A 21,593-nucleotide genomic window follows, 5' to 3' on the forward strand; every position below is an offset into this window, starting at 1 on the left:
TTCAATCTCCTTGGTGCTAAATCTTAATGGAACCTCTATATTTATTTGTAAGATAGCAGGACTAGGAGTTCGAACTGGGCCCTGTTGATAGTGTGCCTTGAAGTGGGCAACCCAACTATCAGGTTCCACATTGTTGTTTGGGGCTAGAGGCCTTCGTCCATCTCCCCGCCTTATTAAGTCCCAAAAATGGGACATATTCCTGCCTTTACAGGCTTCCAGCAGGTCCTTCCAGCGACCCTCATCCCACTCTTTTTTTGCTTGTTTTATGGTGGATTTATAATTTATCCGTGCCTGCTTGATCAGTACATAGGACCTAGATTTAATAGCAGACAAGAGGGCTTTGTGGGTGGACCTACAGTGAGCGTTGTACCATGTAATGGGCTCATGTTTCTTTTTACTCCCCATGGGTTTTGTGTTAACGAAATAGGTCTTAAGCCTATTTATAAGGTCCGAGTGGATTTTTGGAAATTTATCATTAAGGGACTCTTGCGTGTTACAGGTGTTTATTTCGCCCAATGCACTTGATATCAGGGCCCTAGCTCCTAACACCTTGGTCTCGTCCAGTGCCACCTTGTCCCATTTAACCCGTCTAAAGTCATTGCCAATTATTAATTGGGCACCACTTTTTATTGAATTTTCACTGGTCTGTTGTGCAAATCCCTGGATATCCACTGTCAAAATCAGTGGATTATGATCACTTTCTGGCCTAGTTTGTATAACCATGTCAGACACGATGTACCAGATTTCCAGGTTGACTAGAATGTGGTCGAATCTGCTTTTCGTTCGACCGTTATTAAAAGTCGGTGCTCCCTGGGCATCAGATTTTGTTCTTCCGTTTGCTGCCCTAAGACCCCGTTCCAGACACATCCCTTTAAGCTGAAGCGCTGCCTCAGTCAATTTGTTTATAGGTTTGGAGGTTAGCAGGGGGATGCCCCAAAGGGCATCCTCCTCCTCGCTCAACCTACCATCATCGCCATCCAGGGGTTCAAAACATGTATTAAAATCCCCCAGGATGATCAAGTTGTTTTTGATGGAGCCTTCCACAAGAAGGGATTCCAGTACTGTAATGGTCTGGGAGCTCTTTCCACCCGCTTGTCCCCTGGCATATACATTAACTAAGGATAGTGTTGGCCCATTCTGGAATTTGAGTTTAATAGCCAGAATGTCCGGGTTGTCTATAGGGATTTCTTCAATAGAGACCCCAAGAGTTTGTCTAACCCAGAACGTCAAGCCCCCTACCGGTCTTCCCCTAGGCCCCTTTCTCGCGGGTCTTGAGAAGTTCAAGTATCCAACGTTATATATATTCTCTACAGCCCATGTTTCCTGGAAGGCCCATATATCCACTTCATTAACTAGGGTTACCCAGTCATCTATGTCAACCTTGGATTCCAGGCCGGCGATATTCCAAGAGGCAATGGCCATGGAATCCCTTGTGGCTAGGTTGGTCGAATTCCCTGCAGCATTTAGATGCACAACAGGATGTCTATCGGGGCTTGTTTGTGTTATATGGATTGCCCTAGATTGGGCAACGGGCTTTGGCCGTAGAGGTTGGTTGCTTATTGGGGACTCTAGGGTGGTGATAATTACACCTCCCATATGTACTCTTGGGCCACCTGTTCTTTGTCAATCTATGTCTTCGAGAGAAGACAGTGCTTCGGAGCGATTTTTAGATACAAATCGTTGCTCGGGGCCTGATGTGGCTCTCCCAAAGGTTTGATCATTTGTTTGGTGTCTTACTGTGTCCTGTTTATAGAAATACCCTAATGGCAATACCTGGATTGATGACCAATCGCATGATACATATCCAGTGGATTCAAGAATATCATAGACCAGATCCGGGGACCTAAAGCTTAGAACCACACAGTCCCCAGCAAAAGATTTTTCAGAGTGACCTACCCAATCTATCCTTCTAACCATTTTAAAATCCCTGTATAGCCTATTGCCTATATTTGTCATTTTGTTTAAATAGTGCAAGGCTTTGTTCTTGAGAGATGACCAGTGCTCTTGTGAATTGTGTGGTAATATGGGGACGTTTGCCAAGATAATGGTATATGGGGTTGCTTGAGGTGGCAGATGAAGAAAGGGGCACCTGGGATAGACGCCTGTCTTGTTGTTGGTAGCCTGTCCTCGAGTCTTCATAAGAGTCGAGGTTCCGTTGTTCGGTGGTGCTACCATGGTGGGTATGGGTGGCGGTATTTTTGCCCTGACTACCCCCTCTTGATCTCCCACACACCCCATTCGGTCTAGAGAAGGAATGACCCTGATCTGATTGTCTCGATTTTCCTTAGCAGGTGGCAGGGATAAGGGCGCCTCTGCTACTGCCTCAGTACGAGATTTAAGCGTAGCCGCTTCCGCTGCACAAGCGCAGGCCTCCTCTATTTTATCTAACCTTAGGACTACCATATCAAGGCGTTTGCATATTGGCTCCAAAATGGTAGCTAGCTTTTCTTCTAGGATAGAAATAAAATCCCTCGTAGTTTGTAAAGGGTTTGCCTCTGCAGGGTCGCTAGCTGTGACTTCGTTAAAGGAAGTATCTGAGTCACCTAGGGCAGGAGTGTTGGCCGGATCGTTAGTAGCGGATGTGGCAGAGGCTTTTGATTTGGATCTAGTGATTTTGGGTGTGTGGCAGCCCTTCTTAGCCTTTTTGTATTGCTCCTTAACAATTTTCACTGCAACTTTCGTTCCCTTAGTCTTAGCCCTTACAGATCTGCTCTGGTTGCTCTGGGTAGTAGTAGCGGGGGGAGATACAGAAAAAGTTGGAGCAACGCTGTTAGCAGGAGTCAGGGACTGGTCAAGGGAGTCATTTCTTGACCTTAGCGGGCTGGGGGCATAAAGTGGGGTGTTAGAAGTGGCCCCCCCTCCCAACAGCCTAGGATCCAATGATAATCTTCTCTCAGTGGCCTCAATTTGGTGTATCAACACTGATTCTGCACGTACTAGGAAAGCATCTAGAGTGCCTACTACCTTGTCTCCTGCTTTCCATTTCGGCATGTTGACGACAGTGGAGTTGTTGTCTTGAAAGCTCTGCAAGGCTCAATATCGTGTCCCCGTGGCGACAGGCCAGTGTATGTGGGCAAGGCTAGCAAGGATTAACGGGGAGTGGCCCAGCCCGGCCTCCGTCGGCCCCGGACGGCCACAGACGGTCCCGCCCTTGTCCCGGGCTTCTCCCGGCGCCACCCGCACGCGCGTCCCGCGAGGCGGGAGTCAGAGCCGGTTTTTGTGCGCCTCCTGGCGCGAAGAGACGGCATCGGCGGCGACTTCCTGCCGCTAGGGGCTCTGGGAGTTGGAGTCCAGGGACCGCTCCACGGCCGCTGAAGGTGTGAGAGCGGCGGCGGGAGTCCGGTCAACCAGAGCGCCGAGCACTTGTCAGGGAGAAGGTCTGCTTGTCACCACCACGGCCCAGGGAAGGTAAGTAGACTGCCCCTTCATACATTCCAATATGCTAGAAAATATTTTTTTTAATCATTTGGATAATAAGTTGTTTTAGCTATACTGTATTTATATTTATATTATGAAGCGTATTTGCACATCATACATCATTTACATTTGTATCATTACCTCTTACATCAGCTTATATCAGCATATTTGCACATTTTGTTGTTTGCAGTGGCTTGGAATGTATTGTCGACTTGCAAAAGTTTAATTCAGTGTATTTGCACACCTTATGACGATGCCTTAGCAAAAGAAGAAAGCACACATCAGCATGACAGAGCATACTTGCATTTGTGTCGAGAATATAAAATAGTTGTGTTTGGATTCATGTAATAAGATCCCTAAAAATGTATTATGCTTGGTATATAGATTTTTGAATAAGCTATGTGCGTCCATTCTTCGCATTTTAATTGGAGCCATGAGTATTTATTCACAGCGAAAAGTGTTTCTAATTAGCAACACAATGTCTGCCATTTCTTTTATGTTTATTACCTGCTGAGCACGCAAACCGGAAGTGCTGTGTGGTTTATATTTCCTGTTTCTCAATATGTCGCCAAGTGATCAAGGACACAGTCTGTATCCGAAACGCGTCTGAGACTGCACCTTTCCTTTTAATCAAGCACCGTTTGATTGGCAACAGCATATTCAGAGTCTGTGGTCCTATTTGTGCGCGCCCGAATGAGGATACTGCAAGCAGATATATATATGGTGGAGTGTTGCTTGCAATAAAAAACTAATCAAGCACGCAATTGGGTCCATTCTCGTTCTGTTCCAGCGGATTTGCATGGAGGTGTACGGCGAGTTTTCTTTCATATGTATATATATATATATATATACATACATATACATATATATATATATATATATATAGATATTATGTATGTGTTTAACTTATTTTAATTACGTTTATTTGTTACATTTGTTAAAATGTATATTAAATCTACTTAATTTAAAAAAATACATTTTATTATTATTTAATATTTATTATTTTATTTTAAATATCTAGATAGAAATCGATATGTTGTACAACTATATGTTTGACATCGATATTTTTTTCTCGATATTTTTGTACTTACCGGTTTAAGTATAGGGAATCGATATTTTTGCATTCTATATTTTTACATCTATATTTTTTAGATCTGTATTTTTTACATCGATATTTGTCAATAAACCCTCTGATGGTCTGTAACAGGCCTGCCGTGATGGTCATGACATCTTGACCCTCTGCTCCATGTGGAACTCCTCTGATGCATAGGTTATAATACCGGCTTCTGTTCTCCAGGTCTTCCTTTTTCAGTTGGAGATCGATATGTTGGTCTTCTAGCATTGCCAACCTGCGCCACATGTTCTCATGGTTTTCTGATCACGCATCCATCGTGCGTTCGAGGTCATCCGCTCTCCCCCTGTTCTCCGTAATGTCGCTTTAGATCTCTTAGAGACAGGTTTTATACTCTTGTTTTTAGAGAGCTAATTTGAGTCTTTATTTCTTGTAGGAAATTGGTCATGAAAGCTTTCATGACAGGGACCGTAATGGTGTTCTCGGCAGCCATAGCCCCCTGAGGTTCAGGAACATGCAGTAGAGGATGGTTGGGTTTCAAACAGAGTGTAGGCACTAGATTATCTTTAGCTGGTGTGGAGAGAGTATCTTTACCAGCCTTAGCACGTGGCATGGCCGCACAAACACTTACAGCTATGCTATGTCCGAGTGGTGAGGTCCTGTGTCAGCTGGTACGCAAGTGGGCAGGGGGGCAGGCTCAGCAGTGCTCACGATTCTTATGATTTGCAGGGATAGGGTGGGTACAGAGTCACACAAGAAGGCGTACTAGTCTGTCATGGGCAGGATCAGTTGAACTTTGTTTTATAGCGCAGGAATCTCTCAGGGGGAGAAAGTTCAGATGCGTGTTTTCAGTTTCTGTCACCAAGGCGCGTATTGGGCTGGCCAGCAGGGAGCCCCCCGTAGGGTCAAGGGGGTCTCCAAGTCATCTCCACTAGCTCATTGGATCCTTGAGTTTTCCCCTTCTGCCTGGGCTGCAGTGACTAGGTGTGAGTCCGTGGCTAGTAGTCCCTAATGGGAGGCGGATTCAGGGGGTGAAGGGTCCCGCTGTTCGATTACCACAACCGATCTTCCTCTACTCCCCCTGTCGCTGTGTGCTGCCAAGTCACTGCAAGAGTGGGGATCCCAGCTGGGAGTTCGATGAAATGAGTTTGATTATGGCACAGGGCCATCACTGGGGATAAAGAGTTGGGCAAGACGGATTCAGTCAAGCTCAGATTACTAAGGCCATTGAAGAGGTCATGGCTGCTATCCTCCGAGTCGCACTGCAGGTGAGGAGACAGTTTGCAGTCTCCGGTAGGGCCCAAGGAGAGGAGAGAGTCTCTAAGTGGGTCATCCCATCTAGCCTGCTGGGCCCCTGAGTTGTCCTTTTCTTTCTGGTCTGTTGTTAGGATTCACAGGGGCTCACTGGGCTAGGTTCTGAGTAGTCTGAGTGGGTGGGAGACTCAGGCACAACCTCCCCAGACAATTGTTTTCAGCGGTCTGTTCTGGATCCTTTGGCTTATCCCAAGTACAATGGTTGCTTTACCTCTACCCGGGTTTCTGACAATGCAGGAAAAGCTTTCAGTGTAGAAGTCTTTCATTCTGGGGATGATGCCCCTCTCATGCAGTGGGGCCCAGACAGGATAGAGAGCTCCCGGTGGGTGCGCTGCTTCACTTGTGCACCCCGTCCATCAAGTCCACTTCAAGAGCGAGAGGGAAGCTCAGTAATACAGCGCAGGGAGTTGCATGATTTCCCACACTATCCGGTAAGTCCGGCCCCTGTGACCAGGAGGGGGACCGCGACCGTTAGGCCTCAATGCAGGAAGAGGGCAGGTGAGGTGAAGGATCCCACTGTTTGATTGCTGCAACCGATCCGCCTTACCTCATTATGGCAGGTCGCTGATGTGATTCTGGTCATGGCTCCGGGCCACCGCAAGAGACCAGGGGGGTGCCGCCAGGCTGCCGCAGGAGCCGCTGCGCTGTCCTCCGAGCCTGTCGCAGGTGGAAGAGCAGCCTCCAGGCACTGCTCTCCACCACGGAGGCAGCCGACTTGGTTCCTTGCCTGCCTTGAGTGTTCTGGTTTCAATGAGGAGGCCACTCCACTCTCGGCACTTGTCCTCCCCCGCCAAACTCTGCTGCGTCTGTCTGCCTCTGGCAAGGAGGGACCCGGGGTTCAGAGCTCGAGCTGGGGCAGACCACATAGCCAAAGGCTCTGCCCAAGACCAGTCCAGATCGACACAGGCAGCAGCGGGCGAGGTGAGCTAGCCTCGGCTCCGCAGACCGGAATCAGGATCCTAGATGGCGGCTCCGAGCATCCCCAAGGCTCCACGGCTCGGCCTCAGATCCTGGATGACAAGCCTCCCCGGTAGTTTCAGGGGAAACCAGGACCCTCTGCCCAGTGGTGGGAGGTGTATATATGGCCGCAAGCCTGAGAAAGTGCTTTAGATGCGGCGGATGGGCAAAGATAGGCTGCGGCATAGCGGATAGCCAAGAAACCTCATCTCACTCCATTTGTGGCTTGGCCACACCCCCCTCTTGATTCTTCAGGTCCTGTTCTACTAGTCTTCCCCATTCTCAGGCTAGTTTGCCTAGCAATGGTCTTCCTATTCTTAGTCCCCACAGTCCATGTTCTCTTCCTTGTTTTGTGCTCACTAGGTGTGATTCTTTTGTTTCTGGTCCTCCTTGTTTGGGCCTTTGTGTGCCTAACCATCCTAGTGCTTTCAGCTCTCCTGCTCCTAGCTCTTTCTTTTCTTCCTGATCATTTTGACCTTTGTCCATTTGACCTGGTCCAACTGATCCTTCTCATCTTGCTCATCTGATTTCTACTATATCAGTTCCTGGTCCCCTCAGTCTAGCTGACATCTTGTATCCTGGCCGTCTTAGACATTGCCCTCTTAGCCTTTCCTTCCTTGTTTGGATAATCCTTGTCCTCATGTCCTTCTGGCACTGCATTGAAGGGTCTGGGCTCTCTTGATCCTGGTTGTCTTTAAATAGGTTCTTCTGAGCCTTGTCATTTTGGTCCTAGTCTTCCTGGACTTCCAGGTCCAGTCCCCTTAGTCTTCCTGATTCTGACTGTTCTGATGCTCCTACTTTTCCGTACCTCGGTCCTGCATACCTCCAGGTCCTGGTCTTTCTGCTTCACTTGGTACTTTGGGTCCTGGTCCTATGGTTATAGTTCCCTTGGCACTCCTAGGCCTGATCCTGGTCCTCTTCATGCTGATCCCTCTAATCCTCCTTTCTCTGGTCCTGGCCCTCCTGGCTGTGATCCTCCTAGTATTCCTGGTAGTGATACCCTCATCGTCCTTGCTTAAACTGGCCCTAGTGGCCTGGATCGTGTTTCACTGAATCTGATCCTGATCCTCCTGGCCCTGGTTTTCCTGTTCCTTGCACTGTTTTACTGCTTCTAGGGAAACTCATCATTGTCCTCCTCTAGCTGGCCCTCCTGAGGCTGGCCACCCTGTTGTTCAATTTCTTGGCAGTCATGTTCCTCAAGCAGCTTGTAGTGGCCTTGTAGCTACAGAGGAAGTAAACCAAGTGATCCTTGGAGTTCACTTCTTTGTCCTGGGTACTAGTCGGAACAGGTCCAGCCCTTCAGGGCTCCTCACAAGTCACAGAAAGCAGGTCCAGTCTCCTTCTATTCTTCCACAGGTTCAGAAAGTGTTCTCAAGTGGGTCCCTGAGAGCCACAGCCACAGTTATGCCTGGCACTAGCTAGTAGGTGGAGTTGACTCCTGGCCCCACATTAACCAAGGTGGTAAAAGTTCCCAGGGCTAACTCCACTGACATTTGCTTGGGCTCTCAAATTCCAAGATGGAGAAACCCTTCTCCCCTTGAGCACAGCCTGTGTGCCCACCCAGAGGTGTGGCCAGGATAATGAGCAGCCCCCTCCTCTGTAGTCACTCAAAGCCAGTTCACCAAACCCAGTAGGGGGAGAGGGTAAGTCTCCCCCCACTGGGTTTGGAACCTACCTGACAAGGAGGGAAAAGGCTGGGACTTTGCATATGTCACCTATCATTTGATTATGACAAAACAGGCCCGTTTGAAGTAAATTATGTTGCTTGGCTGCTTCCCTCCAGAGTAACACATATACCTCCCCACACCAAAGCCTTTGTCTCTGCTCTGGGAGCAGTGTTCATACCTCAGGCCAATCACTCAGCAGGTGACTGCTGGAAAGCTAAAACTGTTGACCTACCAGGAGTGTCGAGCAAGGAAAGCGTTTTGATCAAAAAGTTACTTTTCTTTCATGTTTATTAAAAATTTGAGATAACCATTGAGCTGGGCTTTAAATAAACACTAAAATAGTGGATTCATCTTTTTTAATTTGGTCCCTACCCAGGGATAGCAAAATTAATATCTACTATCTCTTCCCATAGTTATCCTATGGGTCAACCAGCCTCCCAACACTCAAAATAGCTTTTGGGTTGTAGTCACCGAAAGGGCATGTTAACTCTACATTTCTACATGTACCGCTTCTAAATAGAATGCACCCTGCCATGTCACAAAATATCACAAGTACAAACTGAAGTCTACCATGATGAAAGGCACTTAGCCTTTGCTCGCTGTTTTGTCAGTCTAGCTAGCCACATTAGAGGAAAATATCACACCTTGCTATTTCATTGAACGTAAGTTACATTGTTACTCTGAAACTCAAAATAAGGTTTGTTTATTGATATGCTAGAATTAGATTGGACCGTAAAAGTAACAAAATGAGGATAGGTTTGCTATAAATTCATAACATCAATCGTGTTGGAGTAGTTCCTCTTATTCACATTTTTAGTAAAGATCTTTGCTGCCACTATGTTTGTCTTCATTGTGGTTACAACTCATAGAGGGGCATATCAGCAACAACCGGCGATAATTATCGCTCAGCGCTCTTAGCGTGAGGATAATTATCGCCGGGTAACGTGGATTTTTATCGCTGAGATAGCGTGCTATTAGCAACGCTTATCTCCTCAGTGATAAAAATCCTCACGCTAATTGTCTAAATTAACAGGGGTTATCGCTACTTTTCCTGATGCAATGCTTCATAGCGTGGGGCTTGATGATAGGAGAAATGTCGCTTAGCGACATTTCTCCTGTCATGTCAGGTCAGGATTGCCCACTTTGCATCTCATTAGAGATGCAAAGCTGAGCGTTAGGAATCACCACGCTAAAGCAAGGTTTCACGCGTTAGCGTGACCTTTCTAATTAGGCGATAAAATTATCGCCGCTTTTCAGCCGAAAACGGCCGCTAAAGCGGCGATAATTTATTATCGCCTCCTTGTAAATATGCCCCATAGTGTGCACTATATTAGGATTTTGATATCAAAATACGTTTTTAAAATGTATCCCTCATGTTCTAGTGTTATTGAGTGTGTTATTCCTAAACAAGGGTTATTTCTTAATAAAATCGCTATTGGGAATTCCACTAATTATCTTTGTAATGTCTAATGGAACGGATCATTACCGTAACACATCTTGCTCAAATATTGGGTAGTGGGTTGTGGGGTGGTCACAGTAAAACTGTTTTTTTCTGATTCAGGTTTAGGACTCAGTCCTTACTGCCGGGGGGGGGGGGGGGGAGGGGGGGTCTAGGAAACAAAAATAAAACAAATATAGAAAATAAAATGCATCACCATCAATGAGAGATATACGAGTGATCCTTGACTCCGACCGGCCTTTTGGAAAACAGGTCACCTGTGTCACCAATTCTTGTTCCCGTCAGATTCAAGGTTTAAGACACATTATAATATCAACAATAAATGGCCTGACCAGAGAAACACACCTTATACTACACCTTTGACCCTGGAGGAGTTTCCCATACTTTTTAACCCTCTCACATGCGTACTTACTATTGGTAGTCAAAGTGTCGTGGTGTGTCAATTTATAACCAAAACGTCAAAATACCATCATTCTCCCACCCAAAGATCAAAAAAGTGTGAGAAAGGAGAGAAAGCACCTCATGGTCGTAACACCAAGGGGGTTGCTGGCTGGTACTCACCTGCACACCCACTTCTCATCATAGGTTACTTTCTCCCCATCTAGAAAGAAGAAATGTGTATTCTAGCGTGAAAATCTCAAACCCAATGAATGAGGGATGTGCGCAGGTTTAAGAGAGCTGAACATGTGCGCACGATGAGGATATCATTAATCAGATTGAAAACAGCAGAATGTAATAGTTGTTACAAGAAATGAGGCTGGATTTTAAATAGGAAAAAGTTGTGATTTAAAAAAGTTGGCTGAGTAAATGCATTGCATTGTTTGCTCTTGGTTGGTCTTGTAGTTTTTACAGGTGGCACGTTCTTTCTTTGTTTTAATGCCATACCATCACAGATCTGATGTGAAATCTCACAAGAAGTTTTTATTGGAACCCCAAGAGCCCTGAAGAAGTTGCGCGATTTTATTGTAACGAAACATGTTGGCTTGGAAACTGATTATGGTTAGACTGAAATCATTTTTAATTGGGATGGCTTACAGCAGTCAATAAAGTTACGACAAGCAAGTAAGCCTTACCCAGTTTTAACGGTGAGAATTATATGTCTTGATTCTCACTTGGGGTCCAGTGGGCACTTATATTGACACTTTGCACTGACAGTTTATTTACACTTAGGTTTTACTGTCCTTCTTTCCCTTCATTTCATTGGGTTTGAGATTTTCACAATAGTATACACATTTCTTTTTTCTAGATGGGGAGAAAGTAACCTATGATGAGAAGTGGGTGTGCTGGTGAGTACCAGCCAGCAACTCCCTTGGTGTTACGACCGTGAGGTGCTTTCTCTCCTTTCTCACATTTTTTTGATCTTTGGGTGGGAGAATGATGGTATTTTGACATTTTGGTTATAAATTGACACACCACGACACTTTGACTACCAATAGTAAGTACGCATGTGAGAGGGTTGAAAAGTATGGGAAACCCCTCCAGTGTCAAAGGTGTAGTATAAGGTGTGTTTCTCTGGTCAGGCCATTTATTTTTGATGCGTTGAGTGGGGTGCGGCCTGGCTTTCTTTTTTCCCCCTCTAGCTCCTTTTGTGTTGATATGTTAAGACACAGCTTTCACTCACAAGATTGTGGTACATTTATCAAATCTCATATTGACAACAACACTCTGCTTGTCTAAGACTGCTAACAAAATCCATGTGTCAATTACAGAAAATTGAAAATGTCCTAATAAGAACTATTTTTAACTATCTAAAATGTACTCTACCTCTGACCACTTTTTCCCTTAAACCTCATTCTTTTCAAAGCCCCTTGTATTTTCTATATAATCTTCTATCAGCCAGTATCCAAGTACATAATAAACAATTTTAAAAAGGATGTCTCCATCAGAGACATCAAACTCGGCAACAAAGCAAACCTTTTGGTCCCACCAGCCAAATTCATCAACTGAGGTGGCAGAGCATTTAGTGTCCAAGGCACTAAATTCGGAAATAGGATCTCTCAAGAGTTCCTCATTTCGCCCAGCGTACTAAAGTCAAGGGAGATAGGCTCAGCCACACAAGTGAGGCACCAAACTTTTGGGGAGAAGTAAGGGAACGCTGGGTAGTTGGAACTTTGTGGATCCCACAGATCTACTACTTTCCCTCAGAGCATTGTGAGGAAAACATGCGATCTTAGCCAAAGTGTGATGTTTTCAGGGGACTCGGGGTAAGAAAACGCAGTAGTATTCATGCACAGCACATGGCTCTGGACATCCCTAGTAGTCTAGTTTTGATAAATGTGTGAGTATGGTTGGTTTTCCTGGGTGGCAGCAGACGATAATATGGGTAACCCCCAAATTCTTAGTTGTACGAATAACCACTATTCCTAAACTCTGTATCTAGGGCAAATTTAAAAAAAATGCATAGGTTTACTTCATACCTTTTTTTCATTCATCAGACGTTAAATGAGTAATAAAAGGTCGGTCCACAATAAAATATTTTTCTAAGCTGCATCTTAGTTATTGGCCCAGGGTGTAGCATGTTGGTGAGCAACCAACATACACTATATATACCTTCGATGAGAAGATTCTGAAGATCATAACGGTATATTAATTTTGTAAATTGGCCGTCAGGGCAAAGAATTACAGATGAAAATGTTGTGACCTATTTAAATTTTTCCCTATCTTTTTACATTATTTTGGATTTTAATGATCAGTTTTTATGGGACACATAAGCGATCTATACATGTAACCACTTGCTAAAATCAGAGTATTGATACTTTTCAGAAATGTATAGCTTTCTGTATTCACTCATGGGTTTCATGCCTGTTTCTGCCACAAACTGCAGGAAGGTAGAATCCCCCAAAAATATGGGCCTCATTTATAAGGCCCCTTGTGCTGTCGGAACATCACTTTTTGTGACATTCAGTGGTGCAGGAGCCTGCTCTATATTTACGAGGCAGCACTGAGCCACTTTTTTTGGCTTAATGCGGCCTCGTAAATATTGTCCCCTTTATCGCAGTTTTCTGCATTAAAGGGCGTGCAATGGGTGTTGCTGGGGGCGTTCCCAGCAACATCCATGATATTTTGACACTGACCCAGATTTATTGTAAATCTGTGGCAGTGCCGAAAACCTACGCCTCCCCAGGGAAGGGGTAAGGGAGGAACTAGGAGAAATATCTTTAAAAAGCCTTTTGTGATTGTTATTGTGCAGGAAGGGAGACCTTCCTGCACAAAAACAATCATCCCCTGCACTCAGGCACCCTTGGACCATGGTGCAAAGGTGCCTGCATTGGCGCAAGGCAGCCTATTGTGCGCCGGCACAGGGGGAAAGGATAGGAATGTGCTGCATCTCATAGATACGGCACATTCCTGCCCTTTTCTTTTGCCATAGGGCAGCGCTGCAGGAAGGCTTGCGGCGCTGCCCTACAGCAAAAACACATAAATGAGGCCCTGGGGGATTTGCAAAAACTGGCAACAAAGATTTTTTCTAAAAACTCTGCCTGTTCCTGAAAGCAGGGAAGATGGATAGTGATCTTAGCTCAGCAAACGTTTTGTTGATGACAGTGTTAGGAAAAAAATATATGCTTTCTTGCACCACACCTTTTCTCATTTTAAAAACAAAAAACAGTTTGCTATATTTTGTCTACTTTCTTGGTTCCCACTCAGGGAATCCCGAAACCCTGGTTACCTTTAGAATTTAAATCATATGTGGAAAGGAAAATACGCAAATGTGACCTCGATGCATTCTGTGGAAAAGAGAGTAGTGAAGGACAAATTGAAAAGCGCCTTAAAACATCAAAACAAGGGCTCAGCAGTGACAGCAGACAAGGCTCAACACCTAAGGAGTTAAAGTCAATATGAAGTTATAATGCCATACATCAAAGAAGAATTGTCCGACGACAGATGAAATAGTTGAGCAAAAACAGTCCTAGATTTTTTACAGCTACAGAATAAACAAAACTCCCAATACTTTTTGTAAGGGGTTTGGCTTGAATTCCTCACTGTTCTGCTACATGTTGGGCTTGGATTCAACCATGAGCAATAGTTCTATCCTACTCCCTGCCATCAGTCAAACACGAGCTGTGCACAGCCTTTGGCTGCAGGTATTGATTGCAGCAGGGACTTGCCTGCAGCCAGGAGCTTCACCCCCAGCCCTGCTTGTAGCCAAGCCCCACAGTGCACAGACTTCGGGTAGGTGCAGGAGGGTCTGGTGCAAGGGTTGTGTCCCTGATTGTGGTCAGACAATCGTTAAAGTGTTTGCCTTTGCCTTCGTTTTTAGGTCGAGGACGTCCGGTCTGCCGAAAGGCAGAACCGGAAGTCGGAGATTTAATGACTTGGAGAAGAGGGGCTTGAAACCGCCCCTCTTCTCCCCTGTTCTCCATTGGCTGGCCTCTTGAATGCTGGCCAGCCATTGGAGAAGAGGTCAGTCATTCAGATTAGGCCACGTCCTTTTCGGATCGGGGGGCGTGTTTTTTGCAAGAAGTCTCAAGGAGGAGACAACAGCAAAACACGCCCCCGAATCCGAAAACGACGCTGCGTTTCTCCGAGGCATTTCTGCTCTGCCTCGGAGAAAGGCAGCGGTGTGCCTGTTTTATCTCTTGCTATGCTTATTGCATCTTTCTCTGAGTCCCATTAGGTTTCTCTCGCTCCCTGTTGTTTTTTCCCGTGCATCGCAACTCTAATGTTCCTCGAGTTTTCAGTCTCATGTTGCTTCTGCGGTAGGAATGAAGTGTGAGCTCTAGTGGCCTGGTGAACGGACACCGTCAAAGTGAAAAGGGGAGCAGTGAAACGACTTGGGCCCTTTCCATTGTCTCATATACTTAAAATGGTGTCGCAAATTGTATCTCTTCAAGATATAAAAACAACCTCTTCGTTAGCCTTTCTTTACTAACTGTATGATGTCGCTTAGTTATGAGAACGAGTATCAGTTTTATTTTGTATGCTTATTGCATCATTTTTAAATACATTTCTTTCAGTTGTATTTTTGCATTGGTTCATACTAAAAAAACAATACACTTGATCAAAAATTCCCTTTCCCTTCATTTATTATTTCATACCAGACACATTTCCTGCCACGATCTGTACTGCCCTTTTCTCATTGCTCACTGACGGGCGTTTGTTTGTAAATATCGTACTCCGAGCGACCCTTCCTGATGGCGTAGACCTTCATGGCGCAGGCGCTCTCTGGCCAGGACTCCATCCTTCACTCGTCACGGAGTTTCACATTCTCTCTCTTGGCCGTAGTTCTCCTCTTTTGCTTCTGGTAGGTCCCCCTCCCTCTTCCCACCGGGCAGCCCTTCCCATCCCCTCCTCCAGGCCCCTGACAGGTGACGGTTATAAACCGAGCGCCCCCCCCCCCCTCCTCCCTGCGCGCCAGGTGACTGGAGCCTGCTGTGGTGCGGAGCTCGGGCGCCCGTCTCCCCGGCCTGCCGCAGTCCCTCTCCGGACCAGGTATTTCTGGCCGCTCAACTGGGTTATTTCGAGGCGGGCACAGATGATCCCTTTTCATGGCTGCCGCCCTATGACCCCCGTGCGCGTTTTCGGGAGTGACGCAGGCAACGCAATGGTAAAGGCCGAATTGCTGAGATGAATTTATTTTTTAACCTTTTGCTCATGAATTTTATTTTGGACGCTGCTGGAAACCGAAGCCCGCCGTGTATTTACAGAAAAGGAACACAGGCCCCATACCTTCCGAGCGCAGTCATGCTGGGAAGCCTGTTGGGCTTTTCCCAATCTCAGGCCGCCTTAAGTCCCGTTCTAGACCACAGCAACATAATTTATTGATTATAGAAGGGACTTGATTTTACTGTAGTCGTATTCTCTCCATGCTGGCCAGTGTAAATAAAATTTTTAAAAAAAACACTCCGGCTCTGACAACGTCTTTTACAAGTTTCACATGTACTACAACTCCCAGAAGGCCGTATGTTAATAAAAATCAAGGTTAATCACCACCGGCAAAGCCAAATGTTCTGGAATGAATGTGCTAATTAATGCATGCAGCATTTTGACAGTAGAGGGAGAGAGAGGTGGCTTGAGTGGACAAAAAAGTCAATCATTCCTATAGCGGTGAAAGGATGTACCCAAACTGCAAACTGCTCTGGGCTGAGCCAAGATTTCAGTAACAAAGTCTCGAACCAGTGGCTGAAACTGGCTGGACAAAAGAAAGCCAATGGTTGAAAGGAGTAGACACAAAGCCCATTCTATTTACATTGTTAGCAATAGGTCTAGTGCTGTCAAAACCCAGACCTAAAATGCTGGGTCCTGGTGAGCAGAATAAACAAGCATTTACAATGCAATGGTCTCGGCATTGGTAAAGTTAGAGCTATTGGCATTGCTCATGACATTATTTTTGTTTGTTTTTGTTTTTAAAACATGTAAAGAAACGGCATTGTCATGAGCAATGCCAATAGCTCTAACTTTACCAATGCCGAGACCATGGAAAGGTAGGAAATGGTATTTATAAAGCGCGACTGTCGCTCCGGAAGAAGCATCCTGGCGCTGACTGGAAGGGGTATAGAAAGATGGAATGGAGCAGGGTTAGATGGTGTTCCGTACATACTCGTCAGAAAGGCTAAAGATCCATGTTTTCAGTTGTTTCCTAAATTGGCATTCCTTGGTGAGGGATCTCAGATGCTGGGGCATAGCGTTCCATGCCTTGGAGGCAAGGTGAGTAAGAGTTTTTCCCCCTTTGGTTTTTAGGTTGAAGTTGGCTAGTGTTATTAGGTTGTTGTTGGAGGATCTCAGGGTCCTCTGGGGGTTGTAGTGGGGATAGCGTTTGATCAGGTACTTGGGGCCAGTGTGGTTGAATGCTCGGAAAGCCACGGTTAGGATCTTGAATAGGATCCTTTTGTGCAGGGGTAACCAGTGGAGGGTTCTTAGGGCGGAGGAGGCTGAAGATCTTCTGGGGAGTTTAAGCACCAATCTAGCAGCCGAATGCTGAACACTCTGCAATTTTTTGAGAGTGGCTTTTTTCACACCTGCCAGGAGACCATTACAATAGTCTAAGCGTGAGAGGATTAACGCCACAGTTACCGTCTTTCTGGCTTCAATTGGTAGGAAATCAAAAACAATTTTGAGGGATTTAATGATTCCGAAGCAGCTTCCTGCCACTGTTCTGGCATGCTGGTCGAAGGATAAGTCAGTATCGAAGGTGACTTCAAGGTTTCTTGCAGTTACGACGGTCTGAGGGGGGGCTGTGGAGTCCTCTGGCCACCATAGATGAGGACAGAAGTTAACGTTTTTCCCCATGGGAAGGATCTCGGTCTTCCCTGTGTTACACTTAAGATGGTTAGTTTCCATCCATAGGAAGACATCTTTCAGGCAGTTTGTTAGATTTTGTTCGGCAATCGTGGAGTTTTCCTCAAGCGGGACTATGAGTTGGGTATCGTCGGCGTAAGATGTAACAGTGATACCATATGATTCGATCAGAGAGATAAGAGGTATGAGGTAGACATTAAAAAGTAAAGGACTTAAGATGGAGCCCTGTGGGACTCCTGATCGAATCTTTTTCTCAACTGAGCTGAATGGTCCTAGTTTGATGGACTGTGATCTTTCGGTAAGGAAAGATGTTATCCAATCTAAAGCTAGGTCAGAGATGCCGATGTCCCTAAGTCTATCTAGGAGTATGAGGTGGGAGATTGTGTCGAACGCTGCCGTGAGGTCCAACAAGATCAATACAGCGTTTTTCCTTTGATCTTGGAGAAGTTTTATGGAGTCAGTCAACTCAATCAAGGCTGTTTCCGTTGAGTGCTGTGGGCGGAATCCTGACTGTTGGGGGTGGAGGATATTATTCATTTCCAGATGGGTTTTGAGTTCCCTGTAAACTATTTGTTCTGTGATTTTACCCAAGACAGGGAGGAGGGAGATAGGGCGGAGGTTGGTTAGGTCCGACGGGGATTTATTTGGTTTTTTCATTAAAGGTTTAACAATGCCATGTTTCCATGCCCTAGGGACAGTAGCAGTGCTGAGGGAGGTGTTCACTATTTCATTTATAATGGGATTTACAATGTCAATCAGTTGATGCAGAATACTGGGAGGGCAGGAGTCAGAGGGGGCACCTGACTTGCATGCTAGGATGACGTCCTTGGTCTGTGCCAGGGTGACTTGTGAAAAGGTCTTTAGGTAGGCCGTGGTATTATCTTCTTGTTCCTGTCTGAAGGAGGACTGGGAACGTTGGTATAGGGGGAAATCTTTCTGAATAATATTAATTTTCTCTTCAAAGAAGTCTGCTATTCTGTCGCAGAGATCTTGGGAGGGGGGTATTTCGGACTGTAAGGCTTTAGGATGAGTGAAAGATTTCACTAATGAAAACAGGGTTTTTTGCTTTTGTTTGGCCTCATTAATGGTTCTGGTGTAGAATTCTTTTTTGGCGTTTTTTATAGTAGAATGGTAGCTTTTCCTTAGTAGGACGTAGGAGTTTCTGTCCGCACTATCATATGTTTTTCGCCATTTGCGTTCTCCTTTTTTGCACAGCAGGTGAGCTTTGGCTACTTCTGGTGTGAACCAGAGGGCGTTAGTTTTAGTTATTGTACCTGCTTTCCTAATGCGTTTGGGTGGAGCACGGATTTTAATTTCGTGTGATATCCAATTGTGGAAAGCTTGGGAGTCTTGTTCAGCATTTCCAGTCATGCTGGGGATCTGGGTCTCAAGGGTAGGTTTGAGTTTATAGGTTTCTTCTACCTTTTTCCAGTTGACCTGGTTCTCTGTAGGTACACAAGGTTTAAAGGCGTTTATATAATGGGGGGTTCTGATAGAGAATGGGATCAAGTTGTGGTCGGTCCAGATTTGTGGGACTGTGGTGTGGGTTTCTAGGTCAGGGAGGTTGGAACAGACCCCATCTAAAGTATGTCCCGCTAAGTGAGTGGGTTGCTTGATCATTTGTTGGAGGTTGAAAATCTCCAAGGTTTGGTGGAAGTTAAGAGTCTGTGCATCCTCTATGGAATCGAGGTGCAGGTAAATGCTTGTTTTTTTTATCACCATTAAATCTCCTGTTCAGAAGTGATCCGAGAGTCATGATACTCTTGAGCCATGAGTTATTTGGGAGTTAACCACAAAATGGAAGGCGAGTCTGAGGGCGGCCCCCATGACTGCGCCTTGCGCTTTTCCACACTGCTAAACGCTTGAGTCACGACCATCTCGAGTTTTTCACAAGGGCTCAAAAAAACATTTCAGAGCCCTTATCCAGCCTAGTACATTTCTTTAAAAAATGTTCATGTGATTGACAGGAATTGTGAATCATGACTTTTGAGTTAAAATGGACGACATTTACAAAAGTGTTAACTCTGCCAAGCCTGCTCTGCAACTTTTTTAAATGATAATATTTCAAATACTGCGGAGACCTTTTAAAGCCCACCAAGCATCTTAGGGCCTCATTTATAAGGTTTTGACATAGGGCAGCACCGCCAGGAATCTTGCGGTTATTCTGCTTGCTTTCTCTTATACCCCTTGTGCTTTCGTGCTCTTTTCACTCATTCTTTCACTCTTTTCCCCCATTTTCCTGCTCGCTTTCTCATTCAAACCTTTTGCCTCTGTGCTCATTTTCTTTTCACTAGTTTCTGTCACTCTTTTCTGCCTTCTTTCTCTCTCTCACACTACGTGCCTTTGTACTCTTCTCAGTAATTTTTCAATCTTTTCACCAATTTTTCTTCAGGCTTTCTCCTCCACCCCTTGCACCTCTGTGCTCTTTTAACTAAATTCTGTCACCTTTAGCCCTTTTTTTCTGCCTGCTTTCTCTCTCACCCCTTATGCCTTTGCGCTCTTTTCACTTGTTTTTAATCCTTACCCCTTTTTTAGGTCTCGCCTGACCCAGCGCATGCGCAGGTCTGGCGAAACTTTTTGAGAGGGCTCCAAAAAGTGCTACCAAGCCAGCCTAGAGCTACAGTGCATGTGCGTGGGGCGCGCGCCACGCTTGACCGCGATTACTTTCACTTTCGCGGCCGCTTTGATGTTTGATCGCGATCACTTTCGCTGCCGCACGGCCGCTTGGCATAGCCAATAGGTCTCGCTTTTGGGACCTTATAAGTATTTAGTTATGCAACTGTTGCATGGCTAAACACTTATAAGGTCCCAAAGGCGAGACCTATTGGCTATGCCAATGCTTGATAATACTTGCTTTCTATTTCACCTCTTGTGCCTCTGGTGGCAAAGGCGAGCCTGTACATGCCTGGGCCATGGCCAGCACCACAAATCTTGGTCTGATCTTTCCCCAGCGATCTTCCTGCTGTGCCCCACTGTACACCACAGTAGGAGTCTTCAACTTCACCTACTACTGACTCACCTGAACCATCTTACCCACACACCCACGCAAGCACCTGCAACACCATCAACAACACAACCTAACACCATTCTCTATAGCAAACTCGCAACCCAACACTTACTCACATTCATGCTTTTCAACACACGATCTCTCAGCAAACATGCAAGTGAAATCTGGGACCAACTGAGCAGCAACTCACCGAACCTCCTCTTCCTGATGCAAACCTTGTTCATTTCCACATCAGCACCTGACATCGCCACTGCAATTCCAGCGGACAACAGGACCCATTCACAAGTAAGGAGCAGGACTTACGGTCGTCTACAAAGACCAAGTCAAGTGCTCTATGTCCACAGAGAGCGCCACCAAATTCATACACCATCTGATCTTCATACTGTATATCTTAAAAATCTTCACCCTGGATGGAACCATCGTCTACTGACCACTCAGCCCGCAAGATACCTTCACCAGCTTCTTCACGGACTTCATTGCCCCTCTCACCATTGACTCCAAAGACTTCATAATTCTTGCCGAGCTCAACTTCCCCTTAGAAGGCAGGTCCATCCCCTGCTCGACAGCACTCCTTGAAAGCCTGAATAAGATTGGTCTAGGCCAGCTCATCACAAAACCAACACACATCACAGGACACAGATGGGGCTCATCTTCACCACGAGTAATAGTATCAAGTACAGCTCCACCTCACCACTCACATGGACCAGCCAATCCATCATCCACTTCCAGTTCAACACACCACAAGTCAAAGTACCCACCAGAGTCAGCCTGCCTAGCGCAAATGGGACAAAATCCCTAAAACAGACTGGAACAACACCCTCAGCACAGATCAACCTAACCCCACAGACAACCTCAACAAGGACATCACAAACTTCAACAACTGGGTCAAGAACTGTGCAGACACCCTCACACCCATCAAACTCAACAAGCAAAGAAAAAACAACAAGTATGCTAGCTGGTACTCAGAGGACGTTTGAGACCCTAAATGACACTGCAAACTGCTAGACAGAATACAGCAAGCCAGCCACAAATCACCGACAGAACCACCTACAAGGCTGTGCTCAGACACGAGGAGACAAGAGAAAAATGCCAGCTGAACGCATCGAAGGGAGCTCCAATAGCTTCTAGGCAATCTTCTTGATCATCACGGACTTCACCACATCCCTGGCCTCCGTCAACAGCATCACCCCTTCCAAGAACTTTGCATCAACCTATCAAACTTCTTCCACAACAAAATAGTAAAAATCTACAGCACTTTTGCATACACAAACCAGACCCCAGGGATCTCTTTGCAAACCTGCTCATCACCAACAAAGATGGCCACTTGACTGAATGGAAAACTCTCACCAGAGAAGACACAGCATTGATTATGCAGACCAGCCACTGAGAAGCCCCAACAGACCCATGCACCCATCACATCTACAACCTTAGAGTATCACCCATCAGCACCGCCCTTGCCTACAT

The sequence above is a fragment of the Triturus cristatus genome, chromosome 4_1 (genome assembly GCF_964204655.1).
Source record: "Triturus cristatus chromosome 4_1, aTriCri1.1, whole genome shotgun sequence".
In the NCBI taxonomy this organism is placed as follows: Eukaryota; Metazoa; Chordata; class Amphibia; order Caudata; family Salamandridae; genus Triturus; species Triturus cristatus.